This window comes from Struthio camelus, chromosome 1 (assembly GCF_040807025.1).
Source record: "Struthio camelus isolate bStrCam1 chromosome 1, bStrCam1.hap1, whole genome shotgun sequence".
NCBI lineage: Eukaryota > Metazoa > Chordata > Aves > Struthioniformes > Struthionidae > Struthio > Struthio camelus.
Genome location: NC_090942.1, coordinates 80396321 through 80413357, shown reverse-complemented (window position 1 = coordinate 80413357; position 17037 = coordinate 80396321). Strand labels below are relative to the sequence as shown.

General features: G+C 36.2%; 1 long non-coding RNA gene across 2 annotated transcripts; it reads right to left on the bottom strand.

The window, feature by feature from the left end:
* Positions 1-9195: 9195 nt before the first annotated feature.
* Positions 9196-15988, bottom strand: LOC138068014 (uncharacterized). Of its 2 annotated transcripts, none has more exons than XR_011142531.1 (4): positions 14487-15988; positions 9735-9827; positions 9579-9641; positions 9196-9458 (listed from the first exon to the last, which is right to left on the bottom strand). It is a non-coding gene; the product is annotated as an uncharacterized lncRNA (long non-coding RNA). The 2 variants fall into 2 exon arrangements; XR_011142530.1 differs by lacking the exon at positions 14487-15988 and adding an exon at positions 13473-14480.
* Positions 15989-17037: the final 1049 nt, after the last annotated feature.

The following is a 17037-nucleotide window of genomic DNA, read 5'->3' as shown; positions in this document are numbered from 1 at the left end:
CAAGGTCTGGAATTCCTCAGGACTGGCCTTAGCAGTGAAGACAGAAGCAAAGAAGGCATTCAATAACTCTGCCTTCTCTGTATCCTTTGTCACCAACATCCTGCAGTGCATACAATTTTATTATTATGAAGGGTCTCAGAATGTGTGTATCCATGTAATTCAGAAATCTACCAGGCTGGGAATTTTTTGGAGACATGTTATTTCATTAGAAAATGCCAGTTCATTCTGAAGGGTTTTCATGTACCAGATGAAATTTCTAGCTAGAGAGAACAATTCCCCAGACCAGTCAATAGCTCAGTCATTAGGGCACTCATCTGCACTTTGGGAGACTTGGCTTCAAAATGCTCCACGTTCTGCCTGGTATTCTTTTCTGTTCATGTTATTATACTTTGCATAGTTAATTACATGTTCATTGGGCTGCAGAAATGTATTTTTACAGTCTGGTGGACATTTGTCCAGGAAGTAGGAGACCCAAGTGAAAAGTCCCCATTCTGTCCAATGCATTGGAAAGACTTCAAGCTAGTTGAATACCTAGGTGAATACACTGCCCAACAAGCTATTTTGGGATATATCCTACTTTTTTTACCCTTCCCCCATCAATTTTTCAGGAATTCTCTCTTTCTCAGATGTGCAGAGAATCTAAATGAAAAAAACCTGAAGCTTATTTTGGGCAAAACTCTCCTGGGAGCTCTTGTGCCACCATGCAGCACCTCGAACAACAGATCACACTGGAATCTCCCTTTCAAGGGTCGACTTCAAGACAGGACTCGGATGACTACGTTATGGAGGCTAGAAACTTCAACACGTCATGGTTGGGTCTATCAGATTTCTACAGCTCTACAAATCTACTGGGAATATCATGCACACCTTTTTCATTCAAGTTCTGCCTAGAAGATGTAATGCCCCGTTGTTCCTCTTCAGGTATGCGGCCAGAAATTTCCCGCTTTCCTTGCTCCTTCCCAAGTAAAAAAAAACCAACAACAACAACAACAAAGAACAACAAAGACAGATCTTTGGGATCCTCTGTCCCTCAGAGCACAGCTAGGTGGGCTAAAACACTTTGTTTCTAATACATGTTCCATGGTTTTAAATTCCATCTTGATGCATCTGAGGTCATAACTCAGAATTGCTGTTTCAGGCTGTAAATGTAAATGGTCTGTAAATGTAGTGGAAGTGCTACTGCATTTTTAAAAAATATGTTTACTTGGTTTATGTTTTCAAGCTGATCTTTTAAGCCCAGAGAACAAGAAACATAATATACAGATATTTGTAATGAAAACACAGAACTATGTATTCATGACAGGAATCTAGGAGGTGGCAAGCCAAGTACTACTATCAATACTTCATTTCTTCTTATTGTATAATATAAAGTCAGTTTAAAACAAAGGAGGATTTTGGCTGGGAAATGAATTGAAAAATCAGATATCTAAGGGTCCTTGCATTCCACGAGTCAAATATAAAAGTATTTATATATATATTTAAATATAAACTTTTTTTCTGACAGTTTTTTTTTTGAATTCTGCACAAGTGTAGATGTCTAAAGCTGTTTTTCAAAACAGATTAATTATTACCATCCAATTAACACAAATATCACAGTCCACTCTAAATCTTATTTTTACTTACAAACATTTCCAAACACTTAATAAGCTCTCTCTGGTGGTGTTTTTTTCTCCTCAGGTATTTCTTCCATTTTTATTGCTACTGTATTGTAATAAAAATATCTATTAACTGCATTCCACAAATGCTGTTAAACGTTGAACTGAGAAAAAAGAGCTAAGTATTGCATTAGTTGTCTTTTTTATGCTGTCTTTTTTTTTTTTTTTAATAGAGGAGGAAAATGGAAAATTCATATAGTGAAATAGTATTTTCCTACAAACAAGGGAGAGACCTCTGCTTTATAAGGCTTCAATCTTGAGGGAACCTAAAAGGTAAGTACTTCATTCATATCACTTATCGTACCATTAGGAAGTTTGTTTCAAGGGGAAATGTAAGTTAAAGGTGAACAAGTAGATATTCTTAGTGGGCTAAACACTGGACAGGATAATTCTGGCTTGGTTCTACTCCAGTCTGCTGCTGTCTTGCTGAATGACCTTGCTTAAGCTGTTTCAATTCCATGTCAGATTTTTTGCCTTCTGAAAAATGAAATTTCGAGTATATACTTTTTATATAAAATGTTTCAACATCCATGTACACCAGCTGCACAGATAAGGCATTCTGCAAGCATTTAAGTAAACAAATAGTTTTATATTACAAGTAAGCTTTACCTCTGGGCATAGATATAGTATAGAGCTATCAAAGGAAGGGAGAAAAAAAAAAAAAACTTTCTGTGTAGAACAGAAACTTCTACACCCACATCTCTCTTGCTGCTTAGTTTGGCAGAGCTGTGCAATGGAAAGACACATTCACATCACCAGAAGAGCCCCGCATAACGTAGCAACAAAAAGAATTTCCATTCATTGCTGAATAAAGTGCCAAAGCCAAGTAAAGCTGGTTAGAATAATAGTAATATTTTTTCTATTTTCTATTTTCCAAGCAATTCCTATCAACATAACACATCTGAGGCATATGAATTTTAATGGATGATAACAAATATAAAATATAACATATATAAAAAGCATTTTCTCCAAGAAATTCAGCTTTCGGTGACTTCTTTAAAATTAGAGGGGATGCCTCAAGAACAAGTTTTAACAATTCAATATAAATTTACAGATTACTTGTCAGTCATACTTGTCAGTCATTTTTGCCCCCATGGAATAACAGCTTCAGAAACCCTACTTTTAACATTTACAAGAAAAAATTGGCAGTGTGCCACAGTCACAAAGAGTTCACTTTCTGGAAGCACCCTTGATAGTAAAAAACCTAAAATTCCTCTAGAATTTACAAGGAGAAAATTTTGGATTAAGACCTGGAACTGGATAGGATTCTTCTAGAAAAGGCAATTATATATGGTGCCTAGTCGTCACAGGACTGGATCACTCACAATTCTAATAGAACGCTTCAGTATTTAAACAGGTAAAAACCTGTATTTAAAAAGAACTGCATCAAAAACTGGAAAAAGAATGACATATGACAGATTTGAGATCTATTTAAATCTACCACCTTAAAGAACAACCAACCAAATTATTTTCCATGAAGTCAGGCAAGTTTTGAAAGCAACAACTGAACTTAAATCAGCTCCTTCTGTCAAAGACATTGTTCTCATATGTGGTTTTAAGAACTTTGGATGACAGAGAGTTAACCTTAATTGTTCCTTGTTTAGCTTGCACCATTTAAATAAATAACACATCTGGTTTTATAGATATAACATCTTTATATGTTTTCCCTCCTGCACTGGGAGGAAGAAGGGCATTTGTCTACTAATTTGGCTCTCTGTACATGGGAAATGTTATTCATCACATAGAACATGGATGCAATTAAATAACCGCATTGAGATCTGCTGTTCTGTTTCTTAAAGGACAAAGTTAACTTGAGTTGACTTTGTCCTTATCAAAGTGGAATGGTTCCTTCCACCAAGCTGGCAAAGTTCAGCTGAAATGCTGTGCCTGGTATTGCGCACACCACTAACAGATAGATTTAAGACAAATGAGAGAATCCAGAAGGTGAAAAGAATGATAAGGACTTTAGGAAACAGGACTTATGAGGTAAAATTGATCTTTATTCTAAGAAGAAAGGGCTCAGGAGATATTATAAAACCTTTCATATATTTGAAGATGGCTATTAAGACCACTGTTGTCCACTTTTTGCCATGTCCACAGGCATGATGTAATGGGATTAATTTACAGAACGTGATACAATGGAATTAATTTACAAAAAGCGAAAGTCTGGTTGGTTAGGTAGGTATTACGGAAAGTTTTTTAACCATAAAGAAAGCTATTCAGTTAAACAGGTTAACTAATATAAGGCTGTGGAATTCTCATTACTGGAATTTTTTAAAAAACAGTATAGACAGGCATCACTCAGGCATATTTGATGTGTACTTAATCCCCAGTCAGAGCAGAAGGCAAGAAGAGTCAAGATGATCAGGTATGGCTTCTAATGTTTCTCTATATTTTACTTCTTTCTAAAAATTATTTTTGTCTTCCTCGATGCATTTTTTTTAATAGTTCTCGAATTTAAAAATACCCACTGTGGCTAAATTAACTTTTCCTCTTAGAATAGGAAACTAATAACATGTCTCGGGGCATATATATTTTTTCTCTCTCAGAAGTAAATTAATGTGTCCACAAACTAAAATAAATGTACAAATTAGTCCTTGAAGAAATCCAACACTTTATTCCTAAGACCTTTGGCAGAATAAAGCAGACTCATTAGACTTACTGTGAAGTTAAAACTCACTGAAATCTCATACACAAGCTTTGCTCAAATGCATGTGCGCAGGCTTTGTGGGATTTTGGTACTGTTCTTTAAAAATGACTGCCTTTTTTCTCATTCAGCTGGATTGTTCTTATTCAAACACGTTCCTTAAAATTTCCACCTATTGAAATAGCTTTTATTTCTATGGACTCCCAGGCTATCAAGGTATTACCTTCAATAAAATGATTTTTCTAAAAAAAATAAAGTCCCCTGGTCCCAACAGAAATGAAGTGCAAACTGACCATAAAGAAGCACAATCACTTGCTCCGCTCTGTGTCCCTGTTCACCTCAGGACAAGCCGATCGACACTGTCGACATTTTAGGGTCACTCCTTTTAGGAAAAATGTCAGCGACTCAAGGATTTCATTTTAAGCAAAGGGAAACTGCAGCATTGTTGCCATGGAGGGCAATGCAAAACCTCCTGAAAAGAGGCATTTCCTATGAAGAAAGAGCAGTGGACACAAACCCTGTTGATAAATTTCTGGTTAAGAGAAAAAAATAGGTAAAAACAATCATTAAGCCTAAATAACTCTGATTCAGAGATATTTAATGAGAAAACTGTCTCTTTAAACATTTGCTCACCTAGTACTGAAGGAAAAAACAAAAGAGGAGGAGGAGGAGGATATGGCTGACAGTGCAACAACAGAGGAACGAACACTGAGAGGTATGTGAAGAAAAGGAGGAGGAGAAAGGCTCTAAAGTATGCCTACCAGTAAACGTGCAGCATTCAGAAAAACACGTACCGAACAATAGGAGAGAGAGGAGGATCTGTTTGTGCACACTCACTGAGATTTTTCTCTCTCTTATTGGGCCCACATTTCTTAAGAGTTCCACTGCATTTCCAAAGTCCCTCAGTTTTGTAAAACCTGCTTATTGGGGTACCTAAATTGGCTTTGTAATGTTTTGTGGCCTGGAGTCATTGATATCTACTCTCAACTTCAATTCTCTTCTAATGCAGATTTTGCCAAGAATATATGCCAGCACATTAGAAAACTGTTATACAAATCACTGGAGGGGAAATGACTTCTTAAAACATGGTGCTTGGCCTGAGGTCATCACAAGGTGTTGTGGCTGTCATGGCTACAGACTATTAAGGATATAGCACCAGAGGAACTGCTTTCATTCTTGGAGAGGCCCCAAAAGGTGGTGGTATTGGGCAACAGCTTTTCTATCTAGAAAACTCTTCTGCTGGGTAATGCAGAGTACTCCAAGCCTCTCTGAATCAATGTGCATGAGTCATTGTGGTACTGTGGCCAAATACCAATGCAAAATCCCCTAGCCCTTCCCCTGCAATTTTAGTTGGATATTGCACTCTTCCCTTCCTGTCCCAGTCAGTGCAGTCTGTGCAGTTTTGCTGTGTGATGTTGAACAGCTGCTCAACGTCACTGTAGATTCATTGTATTGCAGTGGCAGGTGAAAGGACTTGTGCACTTCAATCTAATTGTATACGCAAGTGACATACTACAGCTTTCTAAAGACACTGGCCATAGGTTCTTAAAGTCTTCTAAGTACCTTCTGAGCAAAAGGTACTGTAAAAGTAATTCTTTATTAATATTGTATGTTGTATATCTGTACAATATCCTTGCTACAAGTTTGAAACAAGCACAGGAATACTGTGGAGAGTCACACAGCCAACTTAAACATTTTTGAAAAGTTATTCTCACATCCCTACACTGTAATATTATAATCCCAGTGTCAAAAGTTTGTAGCAAATTTAAATTCCTATTTAAAGAAAAAAGTCAAGCAATGCATTTTATCTGAAATGTTCCCTTTCGGCTCAACTTTGCTGAGCTAAGTTATAAAAAACCTGTTAGAAAAGACTGATTGCTTCCTGGATTATAATTTTGCACAAGTAAGCATTTATCTCAAACATACTGCAAACCTGCTAGATATTAGAAAACACTGCCAAACCAAAAATTTTATTGAAATTTTTCAAACTTACAGCTGTTGTATTATATTCTGCCAGTACTCTGTGGCACAGAGTGAACAATAACATATTTATATGTTCAGAAGATAATGAAATTTATGCAAGTTAGGAATACTGAGAAAAAAGTGGAATGTGACACAGTCAATTTTTGTACTCAGCTCCACTCTGATGAACTTAACAACAGTATGCATTTAAGGCACAGTAGGACAGAGCAGAAGGTAGCTTACTGCCTGTGATGGATAAGGACTGGCTTATGTAGCATTATTTAAAAGCAAATAAAGTCATAAAATTGCTGATATTTTGTCTTTTATACTATCATATTCTGTCTCTATGGATCTGTAGAAAATTAAACCTGAACAAAAAATCTGAACTCATGTTTCCATAAGAACACGTTATATACTTGTGTTTGTTTCTCTTCCATGTTCAAGTAAATTGATATCTTAATATAAGAGAGAGCAAGAGCCTGCAGAAATAAATGATCTGGTGCATTTTTAATAACAGATCTATACTAGGAGAAAGGATGCTTCTTAATAATCTGTTAACTGGTGCATTAAAATCCAGCGTGAATAAGAAAATTAATCCTTGTTAGAAGCAGCCTAGCAGATAGCAAATCTTAAGCCCTAGAATCATCACATCTCAAGGAGGCCTCTAAACTAATGGCTTCCCTATACTTCTCTATAGTAAAGAGACACATACCTTTCCAATATCTGAATAACCTCATGGTAGTGCTTACTCCCCTCCATTGATGATACAAGCAAGTTCCAAATTAGTTGCCTCAAGCTGAGTAGGATGTACCCAAACCTAACCTTCTAACTCAAGTTCATCTTGACCAGCTACACGTATTTAAACAACAACATGCCTCATGTACACTAGAATTTGAAAACATGCCAGCAAGTATGCCCACATGGATATTCTACAAAACAACTCTTTCCTTTTTTCAACTCCACTTCCTCTGTGTTCATGTGACTGTACACACAGAAGGTGAGGATAAGAGGAAAAAAAAGCTCCAACATACCTTTTCCTTTTTCCTGAGTTGTTGGTTTCCTGAGGATAAGTTAGAAACTTTTGGCTTAATCCAATTTTCATGGATTGCCATATTTGGAGGAAAACAGAGCATTATCATCAGAGATTCATCATCTCAGGTCATCCAGCTGAGTCACTGCACATCATTAAATACTACTTCAATAGAAATGAGGCATTAGGAAGACATGACGTTGTGCTGTGCCATGCAAGTTTTCCTGGCATGAGAACAGACTTTCCATATTACCCACAAGTGATAAAATCATAGATAGTCATACAGGTTATTTCAAACCACTGTTGATAAAATCTTGACATATCATCACATCTTCCTGCACCAGAACTATGCCATAAAGACAGACTACAGAAGGTACACTCACTCATGGGAAAATCACTACCTCAAAATGACTACTCTTACTCTTAGTAATCCTTTCACCCAACGTCTGACACAATTCTAATTTCTCTTCTTTTTCCGTAAGGAAAAGGCAGTGGTTACCCTTGTCCTCGTGAAGGTAAACTTTCACAAAAAAATATGAACTATTTAATATTTTTAAAGATACTTTTAAATTAAGAATGTAGCTGAACCTTCACTTGGTAATTAAATCAACCGTTTACCTGTCACAAAGAGTGGCACCACTGGCCCATATTCAAGCAGGTGAAGTAACTCTGAAAAATGGTACATTTCAGAATACAATCATGTAGCCTCTCATAACACTGAAAGCCTGGAGGTATTAAAAAAGAATTTTCCTTAAAGAGGGAAAAAAAAGTAGTATCTTGCCCTTGACACTTTTGCAAAGTAGGTAATTCATTGCATTATTTGGCGGAGGACCTTTTTTCCTTTACTTGTTTCTTTTGACAGGAGATGCTTGCTTGCTGGTTTTGTTTTTTTTTTTTTCCCATTAGAACACTACAGATTTTATATCCTAACATGAATTGGTCAAGTCAAGTGAACTGAAAATTATCTCCCTATGTATCACTATAACAAGGCCTTGCGTGTATGGTAAGAGGCTAGGAAAAAGTTTACAAACTACTGCCACCTTGAAACAGTTAACATAGCCAAGGATTTTTCTGTGCTAACTCTGTAAGAGTATGGAACATAACATGATTTTGTAGTGTCCTATACCTAACTAGTCCTTACAACCTTGATGAATCCTGGAGAAAGCTGACTAGATTTTGCAGTGTTGCTATTAAAGCATGAAAAGACTGACTGAATACTGTGTTGAGGCACCTCCCAAATTTTGGCAAGATTCCTGATTCATGCTTAGGAGTCATGTCCACAAGTATGGTCCACTTGAGCAATATAAGCGTAAAGTTGATGTTTATGGCTCTACTTGTCAACTACGACAGTCCAAAGTATTAAGTCCACCTTCTCCAGTTATGCCAAGATCTAAAGATCAACAGAATGTTGAAATTTAATGGTTCCATTCAGCATCCTTGTGTGTTATCAACTGGAGGGAGGGACATTTCGCTGAAATACATTCTCTAGATACTGTGTTTCACTAATAGTCTATCTCGTCTATTATAGTCCGTTATTTTCCAGTATACTCAAACTGGAAATTTTAGTCTTTCCCCTTTGCTTTGCACCAGACTGAAACAACCATTTCTGGAGGTGAGCTAAGAAAGACAAGAGAAAAGAGAGACTTGCCAGCTTGTTCGTCCCATGCCTTCCTTCCAGGCCAAGCAGTTTTTGATAACTGCAAGAATATACCTGCTTGAAAATTTTAAAGTGTTTCTCCAGACAGCAAGTTCAAGGTTTCTGAATGTGTACTGAGTTTATACACACTAAGAATCGCTAATTGTCGGTCATCAACAACTGCAAGCCTGCAAACACCCAAACCAAAGTTTCTCAGAACTCTTTACTATAAACTGATTACCAACAAAAAATACACGTAGGCTAGTTAAGCTGTAGCAAAGGAAATTTATTAAAATGTATCTACATAAACAGTCCATCTGTAGGCTAAAATTCCAACCAACTAAAGCATCTCCTTCCTCAAATAGCTCTCAGAAAGACTACAAATTTGGTTCACAGATTGGTTACACTGCTCAACTGTTGACTCTTTCCCGAGCAACACATGGCTATGACCAGCTCTTCCTCCTTAATTCTTTGATTGATTTGATAACTGTGCTGGTACTCTGTTTCATGCAGTGCATTGTGGGTAATCTGAAAAAAAAAAAAAGTAAGTTATAATTCTAGCAGCATAGAACTGGCACAGGTACATGTTGCCATAAAAATGTTACATTAAAGTGAGGTAAAGTGACTGACAGAAGATGCTCTACTCACTCAGATAAGTTCAGGTCCAGTTTGTTTCCAGAGCTCATATATGCCATGGGAATAAATCATCATCTGAATAGGGGAGAAGAGAAGACAGTATGACTGTGGACCACCTGTTGTCTTTAATATCTATTAGCTGTCTTACAGTATGATCAAATGCTTTACCTTGAAATATCTATGATCTTAAGGTAAGCCTTGAACAGGGCAAAGGTGCCTTCTTGGCAATTTTCCATTCAAATAATTTCCCGTTCTTTACCTCTGTAAAAACAGTACATTGCACTATGTTGCATTATTATGGATCTTATGTAGTGTTTAATTCTCCCACATGGTACTAGTGAACTGTACCATGGAGGAAAAACTGCCTTCAAATTATTAGACTATGAAGTAGCAGGTGTGCTGTTTATCATGATATATCAGTATCAAAAACTGTATAAGCTTGTTGACCCATGTCAATACTGACTAGCTGGCCAGTGAAAAGACTGTTACTGGGAAATAGGTTTGCCATTCATCAGCTGTGCAGTTACTAGTTACTCAAGTTACTAGTTATTGAAGTTATTAGTTATTCAAGACACTGTCAACTAAGAGCTATAGTTCAGCATGTTAAAACCCCTATTGCCACTAATATTCAGAGTGATTAGATGGCTCAGGAAACAGAACCATGACCTCCAGAAAATGAAGGAAAACACAGGCTATGTCTATATGCATGACAGCTGACATAAGTGCAATCCACAGGTCCCTTGACAAAATGCAGAACACATTGCAAAACATTTCCATAGGGGTATGCCAATGCAGCAGTGGCAATGAAGTGTATTTAGCACCGATGTTCATGCCATGCAAGTCAACCAGTGGAATTAGACTGCACTCCACCAATAATTTGATTACGTCATTGAGGACACAGATGGATGAGGACACAATGTACAGTTTATCCCTTCTCTGGAGACTTGAAGTGTGAATGAGATCACTGATTACATCCAGACTAGAGACACTGAGGCAGAAGCGCAGTGTAAACATCTGCAGACTGGAAAGGTCTAGGCAACATATTTCTGTGTCTGAAACCGGGGTCCATTATCCAGAACTGACTTCTTATTTGGTAGGCAAATAAGGCTGGCTGCCAGGTGATCAGTTGCATGTCCTTAAGCAGTAAGCTCTTTAAAAGTGTTTTTTTCTGTGTTTTGACCCTTTGTGTTTCGAAATATTTCATTTTCAGAGACTGCTAATTCTTTAATTTAAAAAAGTTTATATGCAGATATTTCATTCATTGACCTTGTGTTCATTATCATTACTCCTGTTTAAAGCATAGGGAGAAGGAAGCATAGAGAGAAATGACTTGATATTGGTTCCCCAAAAGCCAGAAACAATGCCAGGAACAGAACCAGGTCATCTGCCTTGCTGACCAGGCCTCACTGCCTCCTGCATGGGGAAACTGAAAGGGAACAGAAAGAAAAAGACAACCTTAGTAAAGTAACAAATTTGAACTGCCAACTGGAGGTTTAGGGACAGCACAAAGCTACCAGAGTCAAAGGAAATTATTTTATGCTTGAATTTCTTTTTAGGCAAGGATGTAAAACCAAATCACCTACATATGAGAAAAGCTTGATTTCACTGTTATACAGCTAGACTGTCACTTTATGTGACAAAGTAGTTCAACATACTATAGTAGCTTCACTGAGGTATGGGGTTTCTTGGCTGTATGGAAGAAATACCCAGTCAGAGTGTGTGCGTGTGTGTGTGTGTCTGTGTGTCTGTGTGCGTGTGAGAGAGAGAGACTTCGGAATAAAGCGCCCTCCTGTAAGACGAATTAGGTGACCGATGGAGAGGAGAAGAATCCTACCTAACAGTTAGGCAACACTGGATCTCAAATACTACACATAAACGTAAATTTCTGCATATGGTGACTGACTGCTAGCTTTGGAAAGTACTGCTAAAGTCTCCGAGATGGCCTGAAATGAAGCAAAATGAAAGGCAGAAAGAAAGCAGTATGACCTGAGGTGCAGAAGAGGCTTGAGGAAAGAAGAGAGCACTCTTTAAGGAGTAATGAGGGGCAGAAATACCCTGAAAAGTCCAAGCGTCTTCAAAATTTGTCATTTGCCCACACATATAAAGCTCAGAATAGCAACAAGGTCTAAACTGAACTCAAGAATGCTCAGCTTTTTTCTACAAAATTGTGTCTTGCCTGTACAGTTTTAAATGTTTTGGTATTTTTGGTAACTAACTATAATTAGCAATTGCAGAATTCACTGAAATTTAGGCAGCAAGAAGAAGTTACAAAATAACTATAAACAACTTCCTTTGTGCACTGTTCCCCTACAACTCCCTGGAAGGAAAAAGTCAAAACAAAGCAGAGGTGGTGCAGAAAACAGAATGATGGAAACATCCAGTTCCCGTAGACTTTCTACTCAAGATACACATGTTCAACTGTGTGCGGAATGCAAATAAGAGAGTAACTGTATCGCCTACCACCTAGAACAGCACAGCAACTGATGTGTGCTACCGACAAACAGAATTGTTCTCTTTTTCCATTTATATTACCCATCACATAAACGTTGTTTTACAGAGCTAGTAGCCAAATACAAGTAGGCAAAATGGCATAATCCACCTTTTAAGTGTGCCCATTCTATTTTAGAAGTGCTTAGAGCAACAAGCCCTATAGTTCACTTGAATTTATCATTTGGTCCATCACATGATCTATATGGGACTTTCACTATGCTGGCCCTTGAACACATACAAAACAGTGCAAGAAATTCCAAATTCCACTGAAGAAAGATAAAACGTTTTAGTAGCTGTTTTTCCCCCTTTTTTTCTCCCTTCTTGTCGTGGCAGCTGTTTGAAACTCATAAAGTTGAACTCTTAGAGAAAATGTTGAATTGTAATGGACAGAAAACGAAAAGGTACATCTTTCTTCCATTTGATTTCACCTACACATGTGAATTTGTGCATGTATTCATCCACAGAAAATCAAGCATGCGAAATTTCAGGTCAGTCAGCATTTCAACTAGCAAATTTTCAGCGTTTGCACTCCTTGGGACATCTATCATGTAAGTAACTGAGTGCTGTGATTACACTAAAAAATTAAGGTCCTGCAACTGTATCCATTCAGGAACAAGGATCTGCCAGCAGGGACTCAACTTCAGTATTCATCCCTTAGACTGATTTTCTTTTAAAGATTATGTCCTTTCCTCTCAGTTTCAATTTAATTCTTTAGGGTATAAAAGGGAGTCTCTCTTTTCTAGTTAAGAATGCAACAGTTTTCCTAAACTTTGCCTTCTGGTACATTGCTTTACTTCTTGTACCACGTAATGTACTTTATTGGAAATCTAAATGGCATTATATGAGACGTGGAACCAATCAGCCCTGTCCTTTTTCATTAGTCTAGCTGTCTGAATATTGAGAAAGTGAAAATTTGAAGGTTTCTCTAATAGTCTGCCCCAAAAAAAAAAAGTTTGAGATAAATTTCCTCATAACCCATATCAAAAGGAAGTATCCTGAGAAGTATTATTGACTTATTTCAGAAAATATACTTCTTAACCCCTGCAGTGTTACAGGCATTTTTATATTGCTTATGTATTTTTATTTTTGATTTCCTTCAGGGTAAATACAAAGAAATATGCAACTTTATTTCACATTCTGTTTTGATTAAAAAAAAATGAAAATTTCATTTTAAGGAAAGATGAAGCTATTGACAATACACAATATATGTATGAGAGACATGAGGAAAAGTAGAGTAAAAGCTTTTCACAACCCTTTTTTCTTTCAGCAAGCAGTTATACTTGTAAAAATATTTACAAGTTTATTAAATTGTAAGAAAAGCTAACAGAGACAATTACATAAAAATGCCAATAATAAAAAAGTTGACTGAGCCCTTAAAAATGTCAGGGTTCAATTTTTTAAAAATATAATACTTACCATAATTAAGACTAAAAAGAAAGAGAGTTGTGCCAGTTTCCCCTTTTGAACTCTAAAAAAATACATATCGCCTTTGAAGTAGTAAATACTTTTTCAGTTATATTGTGCTGCCTTCGCTTACGTGTGATCACACATTATCTTCATAAAATATTCGACAGGAGTGCCTTCTGAGGGGAGATGTTATTCAAGGTGGGTCAATGTTAATTAACTGGTCCTGTAGGGGTAGGAGGAAAGCCTCTGGATTGTTAACACCAGTCTGTATAGGAGATTTTGTTTTTAATTTCAACCTAAACACCTGGATGCAATTCAGTATTACATTTCTGTTTATCAAGAAATTACAAATGTAAAATCAACACTCTTATGTTTAAAGGACGTACTGGACAAACACAGTTCAGAAGACAGAGCTGTTGTGCCAGAAACTGATACAATTGCCTTGGCTGTAGTTGCATTTTAGAGAGATTAATTTATAAAATAAAACGACCAAATGTAACATAACTTCAGAAAATTCTTAGATGAAAGGAAGATTCTCCTAAATACTGATCTCACAGCTGTGAAATTTTAAATCAAAATATTAATGGCAATGCATATTCTTTCATGATTTGAAAAATATCCAAGAAAAAGATCAAAGCCTCCATTTAATTTTTAATATGCACTTCAAAATTTCATGATTTGTATTTCTAACCACATTACCACCTGTTACATATAATAAAAAACTCTACTTGTACTTTCACGTGTATTTGTACACAAATCATTATTTCATTACCTCATTGCATTACACTGATATTTTTGTCTATACACTTTAAAATGAATATAGATTTTAAAAGTAGCTCCTAGCTTAATTTTCCAAATGCACACTTGGCCTATTATCTCTCTTACTATTTACAAGCATTACAAAAACATGTGCATTAAAGACAAACATATTGCTTCAGCTCACTCATCAATGTTTCACAAAAATCTAAATCTCCAGATATTTCTGAATGGCTGATACTTCAGTAAAAGGGGCTTTTTTCCTACCTGCCTCTTCTATCCCAGAATTCTCAAAATTAAGTAATAAACACAGCTCGAGCCTGCTGCTTGCAATATAAAAGCTGATTACCAGGAAGAACTCAAAGAAAAGAAATTTATTCAGACTGAGAGCATTAAAAGCAATTCAGACTTTCTGGATTACATCACTGGAAGCAGCATGTAATTTGTTCCAATTGATGTCATTTGCTGACATAAAGCCATTATTTTACAAAGCACCTTAGCATATTTGTACTTTCTTTCCTCCTCAATGCTCCGATTAGACTTACTTGCACCTGACACATCAAACGCACAGGGAAGACAACACAAAAAATCAAGTCTGACAAATATATTTTTGCCTAAATCAAACTAACACATGAAATGCTACAACATACGTATTTTTAAGCATCCCTTTGTAAGTGAAAATGTGAAAAGAATTGTCCACATTCTGTTCATACAATGACCTCGGATAACTTAGATCTGTTCTTGTGGGATTTGCAACTCTTTTCCTGAATGGATTCAAGATGAGGTAATGCCATTCAAAAGGGGCTGAGCAGTGAAATGTTACATGTAGAACTCAAATATCCTGGCCTCAGCTCTAACCTCTGTAATTATATTTAACTGGGTCAATGGAATTTCTGAACTTCCACTACTTGCTTCTTTGCTTCTAGAGTTAAAAAGTGCCAGGTTCATACGGATAATATATTAATAGGCAATATTTCAAATTAATACTAGAATAACAGTCAACTGCAAGAGATACAGATACGTGCAGTTGACACATAGTGAATTATAATTTTGCTGCTCATCTGCAGTATGACTGGTAAACTGCTGCGTGATACCCACTGTGCTTTCCTTAGTGTATTATGGAAAGGCTAGGCCCTTATTGTTTCACCACGTCGGTCAAATAGCTACCCAACTGCAAGTGCTGTTTTTAATTACCAAGTGATGTTCCCCTTTAAAAATGCTTTAAGCAAAAGAATCCATATGAAACAACATCAGATAGTAACTTGTTTAAAATGATCCTGGGGTCAATTAAAATCAAGCAACATCACTGTATGTCTTTAGAACTGAATGAAGTTGTAAAAAAAAATATTTTGTATCATTTGATCTGTCAAAAAGAATATTTGGCACTAGAAAATCTCTAAAATAATAGTTGCAGAGTCAATGCAAGTGGCAATATAACATATGCTCATCTTTCACATGTATCAAATAAAATAGAGGGGTTTGGTTATCTGTTTTAAGCTATTTACCCCACAAATACATCCTTCTAAGCTTCTAAAACCTCAAAACATTGAGCTCTCAATAAGCAAAATTCAACAGAATATGATGTTGATCCATATTAGGCAAGATATCTATGAACATCTTATACAGACACATAGATATACATAGATATATAGGCAGATAGATACATATAAGTTTCCTACTCTCTTGTTTTCTTTGCACAAAACAACACAGAAAATCACCAGCTAACAAGTAGAAGGCTATACAATGCAAACTTCAAAGGTTAAAAACAATTTTAGCCTTCAGTTTATCTCTAGCAGAGTTCTTCTAATTTTAAATGCATACGTCTTGTTTCTAAAAAAAAAAAAAAAGGACAAATTCAGAAAGAACAAAAGAATTAATAAAATTTCTTCCTTACCTTTTTCATCCTTGGTATGTCATTTACATTTATCGTCTGTGTTTCAAATCCTGTTTTGAAACAATTTTTTTAAACTTAATTTTAGAAGGGCATACTACAAATGACAAAATTAGCACAAATAACTGTCTTTGCACACAGACACCATGAAAAAAGGCATACACTTACGGTTACAATCTTGTGTCTTCTTTAATAAGAACAGAAGTTTGTAATAGACAGCATAAAGCATGTAGAACAGGGATAGTACTGCATATTCTCTCTAAAGTGCAGATAGTACTCAAGCAGATTTTAAGATAAAGATGAAAATTAAGCCTCATTCACTCCTCCCTGTTCCTCTTTTGGGAACATACATACACAAAAAGACAACAACCAAAGAAAAAGAAACACCAAAACCCAAACATATTCATCGTATATAAGTTATATGCATTTGATAACCCAGTGATAACACTGGGCTATCAAATGCTAATTATCTAAAGTATGTGCAGACAGAAGAAGCAGCTTAAAGACATTATTTTTCTGAAGTAGGCATAAGTTGACAGCCCTAATTAAAATTAATACTTATACACTCTCCTCTGCTATAATGATTTTTTCAAGAGGACAACAGAATTAATAATTCTGCATGTTATATGACTAGTGAAATGTCAAAGTTTTATTAAAAATAAAACAGAAGTGTAAATATTCAGAAATAACCTTTTTTAAAACATTCCACTGGAAATCAGTGTTTACAGAAGTACAGAGGAATTCTTTGCAGTCCAAGGTTATATATCACAACTTAGCAAGCCTGGGACATTCCCCCTTTCCAATTAAACCTTAACTTACCTTGCATAGTCAAAAACAGCAAGTGAAACTAAGCTGTTAGAAATCTGAGTTCTTTTGTCCACTATCTCTTATTTTATGTGCCTATTTTTCCATTCTGCTGCCATCTGC